Here is an 11,444-nt window from a genome sequence, read left to right on the forward strand (position 1 = left end):
GTGTGAAGGCAGAAAGTGTCACATCAAAACCCAGTCACATCAGAGTTTCGTTTTTGTTTTTTGTTTTGGATACAATACTAGACCCAGGGGACTGATCAGTTTAGAAAGAGAAACTAAAATGCCTTGGGCAAAAATAAAATGTAATGCTGAGAAACACTAATTCTTTCTCAGGTGGAGAAAGTCAACAAGGCATCCACTCCATCATTATTCATGCCCCATCTCATGCCAAGTGTGGCTATTGCAGCCTTAGGGATTTGTTGTTATTTGCCCTTAAGACAGAAAATTCTTGCCAGAATGGGATAGTGGGAAAGGAACAAGAATGCCTATGTGGAGACTGAGCTTTCATTCTCTGAGTTGTTTAGTGCTGTTTTAGCTCCATCAAACATCATGATTCCATCCCAACCCAGTCATTAAAGGAATTGAATGTGCTACCTTTGATACTTAACAGTATCAAACAGTAGAAGAAACTGCAGAGACCTACAACACATAAAATGCATATCATGTTGCATGTACTATGACCTATCAAAGAAGTTCCATTTGAGCAATGAAATGTATAGTGTTCTATAGATACACACACATATACATGCCCTGCCCTTCCTCTTTTCCTTTCCTGCCTTCATTCTTTCTTTTCCTCCCCAGCACCGCAATCAACAGTTAAATTGATCTGACACTTCATCTGTCCAGAAGAGTCCCTGGTGAGAGGGTATAGGTGGGGGTTTGTGGAGTGTGTTGAGGAGAGGAGGGGGTAAAAGGTTCAAAAGTAAAGTCATCAAAAATAATGAGGCTGTTCCGCCCAGCTCCCACTGAAGCAAAGGAGCAAAGTACCCTTTCAAATTGGGTGTCCCAGCACCACAGCTGAAATAACCGGTCATAGAGAGCTGCAAGCAAATTGCTTTGACAAGGCTGTTACTGTTGTATGAGTTCAAGGGTTTGAGACACTAGGTCAGCGGCTGCCAATCAAGCGGACAGAAAAAGCCGCTCGTTGAACCTGTGATTTCTACCTAGGCCGCAATTATCCCAGACTATTTCTGTACCTCAGCAGCGCCTCTGATTAAACCTGCCTCCCTTTTACATCTCTTTCACAGTGCGATTCACACACTAATTAGTTGCCTGCTCTCCACTGAGATGTCAGACCCTCAGTCAATTTATCTCTATTTCAGCCTGTTCAGAGTGACTTCCCCAGTTATCAAAATTTAATCATGCCTTCAAAAATGTTGAAAAGTGGTCATTAGAGGCAAAAGGCCACAGGATACAATATTCATTTTTCTCTATCTTCCAGTCATCCAGCTGGCATCTATAATGGATATCCTGGGGGCTGTGAGAACACGTTGATTTATGCAACCTCGCTCTTGCTCTCACTGTGGTGCACCAGGCTGCTTTAAAGAACAGGTTTTAACAAGGTCTGAGGTGGGAGGACATTAATCATGGTAGCATTGTATGTGGAAAAGGGTGCTGTGTAGTCAGAAGAACACCCCCTGCAGCAGGGCAGTTAGATTTTTTTCCTAAAGAAAAAAACACCTTCTCAGTGATAAAGAAGAGTTTGACAATTGATTAGACCTTTCTGTAACCTTGCAGTCCTGTGAAATGATGAGAGAGGGAGCGATGGGGTGGGGGCTGGAGAGAGAGAAAGAAAAAGACAGAAGCAGGGGGGAGAGAGAGAGAATGAGGCTCATACTGACAGTTTTAAATGTGCAATAACTTTATGGTTCTTGACTGAAACGGGCTATCAAAATCAGTCCCAACTCAATACAGGCTAAAAAAGAAGATCATTCTCAGTATAAGAGCCCTTTCAACTGCACATGTCAGAGCCAATCACAAGGAGCGGCAGCCTGCAGTGCCTTCCCTTGAAAACTACAGGCTGCATCAGGAAACCTTAATATAAATCTCATCTGATAAGGAGTGACTAAGTTACAATGCAGGATTCATCCAAATCAACTGCAAGGAATTGATTTTCTTCCTGGCAATGCAGGTTTTAGATTATGCTATTCCTACGGCATTAAGTGTTCTGTTAATTTAAAGGAATGTATTATCTGAGCCAGGTTGCAATAGTGTACCCAATAAACATGGCGAGTGTGCAAATCAGGTGCATATTTATTGTTTTATTGACTGCAAAGTGTACTTAAACATACAAATCATGTTGGCAAGTTAATAATCAGTTTTGCTTACAAAATAAAAGCAGGTTGAATGTTTTGAATTGTGCCTCATGCAGGCTGCAGGCAGGGGCCTTGACACAAGGAGTAAGTGCACACGTTATAACTCACTATGTGGATGACACCAAATACAGACTCACCCAAATTGGTGCTACATCCCATAGACATAATGTCTACAGTGGCATACCTCATGGATTGCCTCAATAGCATCAAATTGACACCCATCCAGAAATTCCACAAAACCCAGCCAGAACATGCTGACACACACAAGGACAGAATCCAAGTTGTAAAGCACTCTAGATGACCCAGCCTTGGTCAGACTTGCTCCAGGTTAGGAGTGGGCTGGCAAAGTGTCCTGGGTTGGGGTCACTTGTCTTCCCAGCTGCCCCAGCAGTGAATTTTGCTGGCGGCAGTGGCAGAGGCTGGGAAGCTGCCTGCCATAAGAACACCGCAGTGTTGTGAAGTGATGCTGTATCAGGTACATCAGAGACTTGTGGGGAAATCCTAGCCATTGACACCATAACCCCATAGTCAAGTGACCAGATGAGCAAGAGAGCCAGACAGCAACACCAGTGGATCCTTCCAGGGTGCTTATGTCTCAACAGAGGACGGTGCTTGCAAGCCCTGAGCCATGGTGAAGTACTCACTCACAATGTGGAATCCATTACAGTGGTACCTTGGTTTACGAACGTAATCTGTTCGGGAAGTCCATTCTTAAACCAAAACCATTCTTAAACCAAGGCGCGCTTTCCCTAATGAGGCCTCCCACCAACGGTGCCCTTCCACCATTCAGATTCTGTTCTTAGACTGAGGTAAAGTTCACAAACCGGGACACTACTTCCAGTTTTGCGGAGTTTGTAAACCGAATAGTTCATAAACAGGGTTGTTCTTAAACTGAGGTACCACTGTACAGGGTCTTCCCAAAACAACTGTTTTCTTGCTCTTTTAATTCTCAGCTTCGTTCACTGCTACAATAGGTAATTGCCACTTTGCACGCACACACATGCAAACCCATGTTGAATTTTCCTTACTAAGCTTTTGCCTTGTTTCCATTCTGGTGTACTAAGGAAGATCACTCAATACCGTGTCCCAGTGTTACTAAGTGTATTGGAGTTAGCTCTGTATATTATGTTGAACCTTTTATCCTAGGGCTGTGTGAGAATTCCCCTGCCCTCATTGAGGTGATGTCAGTGCAAATCCATGCAAAAATTTTGAGGTGTGGGCTATGGGATGAGTCAACATTGCTTAAAATTCTGTTCCTTTTTAGCTGTATAGCAAAGTTGTGTGATTGTTTCACCATGTGTTCAAACTTTGTAAGATCAAGTTTCTCAATAACCAAGATAAAACGCTGTTCTCAAACTAGCTAATGCACAGAAGGGAGTGGGATCAAGGCTGCTGTCCATAGAGGAAGAGCCAGAGAAGACCGCTCCCCTTCCCAGGGGGGCGGAGTTGCAGGCAGGCCACAAGCACTCCCCATGTTTGGTGGGGGGCATGGCGATGCTGCCCACGTCATTGGGAGTCCCAGCCACGTGACGCCCCCATGGCCAACCAATTAGGTTGACCTGGGGGTGTGGCTTACCCGAATCAAACCTCTGCGCAGCCAGGGCTCAGTCTCCTTTTCTCCTCCTGTGTCAGATCTAGCAATTTGCTTGAGTGGCAGTTAGGCATTGGTAAACCTGGTTTATGGCAGGGAAGGCTGTGGCCTTCACCTGCTCCTCCTTTTTAAGGGTGTTCTGTTAAAGGGATCCAGGGTGTGTGGATCCTATCCGAAGCTCAGGTATGGGCTAGGGCCATGCCACGACCCTATTGGGGACCCTGGGGGAGCTTGCAATTGATGTATATCAATAGGGCTCCCCCTACTGGTGGTTGACCCTTATGAGACTACCTGTGTGATGGGCAGGAGTCATATATAGTCGGTTCAGTTCCAATGCCTAAGCCAATACCGCTCATATCTGTAACCAATGAAGTTGTGATCTAATTTATCCCATTAACCCAAAATATTGGTGTCCGTGTGTTTCATCTAAGGGATGGGGATGGACTCGGGACCTCGCCAAGCAATAAAGATTAGAATTAATCTTGTGGTAGCAGAGTTGTGGGGAAACATTCTGGACTTTTGAAGGTTCTGTCAATCTCAGACTGGAGCATTCAGTTACTATATTGTATGTATGATGACGTTGGTGACTTTGAAGAAAATGTATCTCCCCACCCCTCTTTCCTTCTTCCTGAAATGTCCCAGGAAAGTGAGTGTTTTGTAGGACTGAACCGAGTCTCCTTCCTGTTCGTGGGGTGGATTTTCTCTTCCTGGAAAAGGTGTAGAAGAAGACTAATACTAGCCTTTTTGAAAGAAAGTTAGCCCTAATGTTGTTGCTGGCAAAGCATCTCTGTGGGAAGGCCTCACATACTACTGAACTGATGCACAGAAGTCTGAGATGTTGCATTTGTAGGTGGCTGCAAGTTTCCCTGTTTTATTGCTACCAATGAAGCCAACTGTTTATTTCTTAGGTATGTGTCAGTGCAATTGCTAGATCCCACAGAGACTGCTAACACTGAAATGCCTTCAGCACTTACTTCCAACCCTGATCATACCTTTACACTACTGATTTGTAAACTCTTTACACATTACCGTATTTTTCCGTGTACAGTGGAACCTCGTTTTACATACTGCCCTCCTTACGAATACTTTGGGTTACAAGCTCCGCTAAACTGGAAGTAGATGCCCCTTGTTGCGAACTTTGCTTTGGGATGCGAGCAGAAGTCGCGCACTGGCGGCATGGCAGCAGGAGGAGGCGCCATTAGCGAAAGTGTGCCTCATGTTAAGAACGGGTTTCGGGTTATGAACGGACCTCCGGAACAGATTAAGTTCATAACCGGAGGTACCACTGTATAAGACTAGGTTTTTTTAACCAAAAAATTAAGTTTAAAATTGGGGCTTGTCTTATCCACGGGTAGTGCTGAGGGGGTGTTTTCTTAATTTGGAGTCCCCCAAAATAGGGAGTGTCTTATAAATGGAAAAATACAGTGCTATGTTTAAATCAAGCAGGCCAACCCCTACCCTTTCCATGAAAAGTTCACAGACGTTCTCCCATCTCAGTTTATTGGGGTACTTTCCCTTTGCCCTCTCAAATTGCTGGAAAAAAGTATTTTAACTTCATTTAATCTAGTATTTTAACCTGAGGGGACCCTTCTTGCCTAAATTAATCCACCACCTCCTGGATAGTAACTTTTAAGTGTTAAGGGCTTGAGCAGATTAGTTTTATTTCTTCCGTTGTCCATCATTTCCCTTTTCCTCACAGCTGACACCAAAACATCTATGTCACTCAACCTGCTCTCCATTCCCCACTTTTTAATTCACACCTTCATATTATGTCACAACACCCCTCAGCCACAGACTAAATTGACTCACATTATTTAGCATTCTTTGGTTTACTTCATACTCTTTTTCTTTTGCTATCACGACAAAAGTAAGAACTGCTCCCAGAAAAGAATGGAGAAATCCTATATTTTTGAAAAATATATATCCACACCCCCCCCAATCCAAGAAAAGGTTTGAACCTAAATGAATCCAGAAGTTCCCTTGCCAGACAATGAGATGAGTCACACTAGAATTTCTTACTTCTGTGCCATAAAGATTCATTGCTAGTCATATAGGCTCACAGGCCCATGTCGGATCATTTTGGATTTTATAAAATTTTCTTTACATTTTCCAATTCCTATACTTTAGCATAAAGTCACCTGGGTGTACAGAAACTATTCCCTTATTTTTATTTATGCTGCAGGCATAAAATAGGGATATTGAAAACAGATATTCAGTTTGAAATGAAAGCAAATAGTACCTTGGTACCAAATTATATCTATTGGTAATTATTATGTATCCCTTGAAATACAAGGCAATATTGAAGGCTATAATTTTCATCAAGACTCATCCACATATTTGGGAGAATTGAACAGCTCCTAAAGTCAAGGAGGAACAATCAACCAAACAACCCACAAAATGAAACTCATATTTTTCTTTCTTTTCCATGTGTGTTCTTGCTCATATTCACAATTATAAAGAGATTTTCAGTTAAAATATCACACAGCTGTAAGATATCACAGGTTTGAAAGCATTCCTTGAATCTCTCTCTGCCCCCCCCCCCCAAGTCATATAATGAAAAAGAGTCAAAGAAACATATAATATTGTTGAAATGTGCAGAACACTGTAGGGGCAAAAGAAGTGTGTGACTGAATAGGCCCTGTCTCTGATGTGGTTCTTAAGGAATGATCATAGAAATGACTCCAGCTCCATTAAAACTGCAGGGAGTGTCAGCACTGATTTCTAGTGGGGAGGGGAGGGGAATCCAAAGAACACCAAGCATGTGTAGAAAGCATGTGCAGGGGGGAGGAACAGATTTTCCTTGTACATAAGACCTCTGTGCAATAATCCAAAAGAGTCCAGGTAACCCTCCCTAGAGATGTAAAGGAATGCAGCAGAAAAGGGACCAGAAAAAGCGTAATGCACTAAACACCACTCATGGTTCTTTGAATCCCAGCCATGTGCTTCAGAGGGGTATTCCACAAAACCAATCCACTACATTAAAGCTAATGCAAAATTCAAAATCAAAATTGTTATCTTTCAAATAAGAAATACAGACTAGGAGATTGTGGTTGTAAGTGAGTTGAGAATAGCAACAAACACCATTAGGCCTAAAGCCATCCAAGCTATGAACCTCATAAATATATGATTCCAGAACATATTCAAAGTATCCAGTGGAGTTGACTGAATATTCTGATGAAGATGAAAGCCAGACTCAAGAAAGTATTTGGAGATAATTCAGTGATTTATTTAAGGGAGATGGACAGCTAAGTGGAGCTTATAAAACAGAGATTGACACAAAGTGTGAAGCTGGTTAAATTACCTAACAGGAAAGTACCAGTAGCTTTATAACAGCCTCTGAAAGCAGTGTTTCAAAGTTTACAAAGGCAGGAAATTTTACAACCAGTAGAAAAGAACGGACTAGATAAATAGTCTGGTGGTGATCAGAAAACTATTGGGGAAACTCAGAAAGTGCACAGATTCAAAACTCTTAAATAAAATAGTGAAAAGAAGCCACTTTCCCTTACCTGCAACTATTGAATATCTATCAAAAGCAACATTCTTCGCCATCGGCATAAAAAATGGATTCTGGAATATTAAGCAAGGAGAACAATCCATTTTCTTTTTTCATTATTTTTTTTACATTTGCCACACTCTTTGGGAGAAACTGCTGACTAAAAATGGCAATATTGGTCCTGGCTCTGAGATATTTCATTTTTTTTTTTAATATAGATTTTTATTGGTTTTACAGCATTTTTTAAACAATACAAACAAATAAAAAGACAAACAAACATGTATAATTTCATAACCTTTTTTCCATAACCTTCGTTTCTCGAACTCCCCCATACCTCCCCTTTCTGCATCCCTGTTTGCAAAATTATTTCAGCAGCTTTTGAGCAATTTTATCAAATATATGTCCTCTTAGTCCTTTCTCTAACTTAATCTTATGTCACTGTTTCCCCTTTTCTCTCAGCACCTCGGCATTTTAGCATTCATCAATTTTATAATAGCTCTTAAGATAAATTTTAAATTTCTTCCAGTCCTCTTCCGCCGTCTCTTTCCTCTGATCACGGATTCTGCCAGTCATCTCAGCCAGTGTCATATAGTCCATCACTTTCATCTGCCATTCTTCCACGGTGGGTAGGTCTTGTGTCTTCCAATACTTTGCGATGAGTATTCTTGCTGCTGTCGTAGCATACATAAAGAAAATTCTATCTTTCTTTGACACCAATTGGCCGACAATGCCCAAGAGAAAGGCCTCTGGTTTCTTAGGGAAAGTACATTTAAGTACCTTTTTCATTTCATTATATATCATTTCCCAGAAAGCCTTAATCTTCGGGCACGTCCACCAAAGGTGATAGAAAGTACCTTCAGTTTCTTTACACTTCCAACACTTATTATCAGGCAAATGATAAATTTTTGCTAGCTTGACTGGGGTCATGTACCACCTGTAGATCATTTTCATAACATTTTCCTTTAAGGCATTACATGCCGTAAATTTTATACCGGTGTTCCACAACCATTCCCAGTCAGCAAACATAATATTGTGACCAATGTCCTGTGCCCACTTAATCATAGCCGATTTAACTGTTTCATCTTGTGTATTCCATTTCAGCAGCAAGTTATACATTCTTGACAAATTCTTGGTATTGGGTTCTAACAATTCAGTTTCTAATTTTGATTTCTCCACCTGGAAGCCAATTTTCCTATCTTGTTTGTAGACCTCCATTATTTGATAATAATGGAGCCAATCTCTTACTTTAGGTTTCAATTTCTCATGACTCTGCAATTTCAATTTATCTCCATCTTGTTCCAAGATTTCCCAATACTTTGGCCATTCGGCCTCCATATTGAGTTTCTTCAATGCCTTAGCCTCCAAGGGTGACAACCATCTAGGGGTTTTGTTTTCCAACAAGTCTTTATATCTTATCCAAACATTAAATAACACTTTTCTGACAATGTGATTTTTAAAGGCCCTATGCACTTTGATTTTATCATACCATAGATATGCATGCCAACCAAATGTATTATTGAAACCTTCTAAGTCCAAGATATCTGTGTTCTCGAGGAGCATCCACTCTTTCAGCCAGCAAAACGCTGCTGCTTCATAGTACAATTTTAAGTCCGGCAGGGCAAATCCCCCTCTTTCTTTTGCATCTGTAAGTACTTTAAATTTTATTCTGGGCTTTTTGCCCTGCCAGACAAATTTCGAAATATCTTTCTGCCACCTCTTGAAACAGTCCATCTTGTCAAGAATCTGCAAAGTTTGAAACAAAAATAACATTCTAGGCAATACATTCATCTTAATAACTGCAATTCGGCCTAACATTGACAATTTCAAATTTGACCATATTTCTAGATCTTTTTTAATTTCTGACCAACATTTTTCATAATTGTCTTTATACAAGTTCAAATTTTTAGATGTCAAGTGAACCCCTAGGTATTTCACCTTCTTAACCACTGTCAAACCTGTCTCTTCTTGAAATTTCTCCTTCTCCATAGCTGTTAAGTTTTTTTCTAAAACTTTAGTCTTTTGTTTGTTCAGTTTGAATCCGGCTACCTGGCCGAATTGTTGAATTATCTCCAACACCCTTTTCGTACTAGTGTCTGGCTCTTGTAAGGTTAGTACTAAGTCATCTGCGAAGGCCCTTAACTTGTAATGTTTAGCTCCGACCTGTACACCTTTAACCTGCTGGTCATCTCTAATCATATTTAGCAACACCTCCAGAACAGAAATAAAAAGCAATGGGGAAATTGGGCACCCCTGTCGTGTCCCTTTTTCTATCTTGAATTCTTCAGTTATCACATTATTTACAATCAACTTAGCTTTTTGTTCAGAGTATATCGCACCCATACCATTCTCAAATCCTTGGCCTACCCCCATCCCATGAAGATTCTTTTTCATAAAACTCCAAGAAATATTGTCAAAGGCTTTCTCCGCGTCCACAAATATCAGCACTGCTTTAGTGTTTATATTCACCTCCAATAGTTCCAAAATGTCTATTATATTCCTCACATTATCTGATAAATGTCTTTTTGGGAGAAAGCCTGCTTGGTCCTTATTAATCTTCTCCATCAACACTTTTTTCAATCTTTTTGCCAAAATGTCTGCAAAGATTTTGTAATCCACATTAAGTAGTGATATTGGGCGGTAGTTCTTGAGTTGAGTCTTTTCAGTCTCTGTCTTTGGTATGAGTGTAATATAAGCTTCTTTCCACGATTCTGGCGCCCTTTTCCCCTCTAAAATCTCGTTACAGACTTCCTTTAACGGTTGAACCAACCACTCCTTCAAAGCTTTGTAGTATCTGGAAGTCAGTCCATCTGGTCCTGGAGATTTGCCCAATTGCATGTTCTGAATGGCACCCTCTATCTCTTGTTCTGTTATTCTCTGGTTTAGATCCACCTTACTTTGATGAGAGATTTTTTGTAATCCATATTTTTTAAGGAATTCGTCTATGTCCTCTTCATTCTGTGATCCTTGTGAATATAGTTTTTTAAAATAACTCAAGAAACAGTTTCTAATCTCGTTGGGTTTGGATATATTCTTTCCATCCACTTCTAGATTTGTGACTGTATTTAGTTTCTGTCTTTTCTTCAATTGCCAAGCCAGAAGTTTACCACATTTATCTGCAGATTCAAATGTCTTTTGTCTCATTTGCTTTATCTTCCACTCAATCTCTTGATTCATCAATTCCATATATTGTGTTTGATATAACTTAATCTCTCTCAAAATCTCCTGGGACTTTGGTTTTGATCTTAATTTCTTCTCTCCTTCTTTTATCTTTTCCAAGATCTTTTCCTTCTTCTCATTTTGCTTTCTCTTTTTTATTGAATTTTGTTGAATTAGGAATCCTCGCATCACAGTTTTACTTGCGTCCCAGATCACTCTTTTTTCTACATCAGCCTTTAAATTTATTTCAAAGTAGTCCTTTAGAGTTTTTTGGGCCTTTCTGTGGATCTCCTCATCTCGAAACAGGGTGTCATTCATCCTCCATCTGAATTGACCAGTTGTTGTAAATTTCATCTCCATCTTCACGGCGTTATGGTCGGAGCAAGTCTTTGGGCAGATTTCTATTTTCTTAATCTTTGGAGCCATCCCACTAGTAATCCAAATTTGATCGATTCTGGTCCAGGTCGTCATTGCTTGAGAGAAAAAAGTTCCCTCTCTCTCGAGAGGGTTCCTTGTTCTCCAAATGTCTATCAAGTCCATATTTTCAGTCATTTCAAAGAAGGTCTTCGGAAGTCTCCCTTCCTTGGAAATTGTCAGTCTTTGTGCCTTGTCCATATTTGTAGAAACTACGCCATTCATATCTCCCATAAGTATTACATTATAATCCAAATAGTCCATCAGAGTTTCATGGAGCTTCTTAAAAAAATCCGCCTTGCCTTCGTTTGGTGCATAAACTCCAACTACTAAGAATTTTTCTCCTTGTACTTGTATTTCAACTGCCAGGTATCTTCCTTGTTCATCTTTAAACATCATTTTTGGGGCCCATTTCTCTTTTACATAGATCACTACTCCTCTTTTCTTGACTTTGTCCGATGAAATAAATTCTTGTCCTAATCTTTTGTTTATAAGTAATTTCCTATGTACCCTGGTCACATGGGTTTCTTGCAGACAGATCAAGTCCAATTGTTCTCTTCTCAAAATATGAAATACTTGGCGTCTCTTCAAAGGCATGTTCAGCCCATTGCAATTCCAACTAAGGAATTGCAGGGCC

This window comes from Podarcis pityusensis, assembly GCF_964106645.2.
Source record: "Podarcis pityusensis genome assembly, chromosome: 11".
In the NCBI taxonomy this organism is placed as follows: Eukaryota; Metazoa; Chordata; class Lepidosauria; order Squamata; family Lacertidae; genus Podarcis; species Podarcis pityusensis.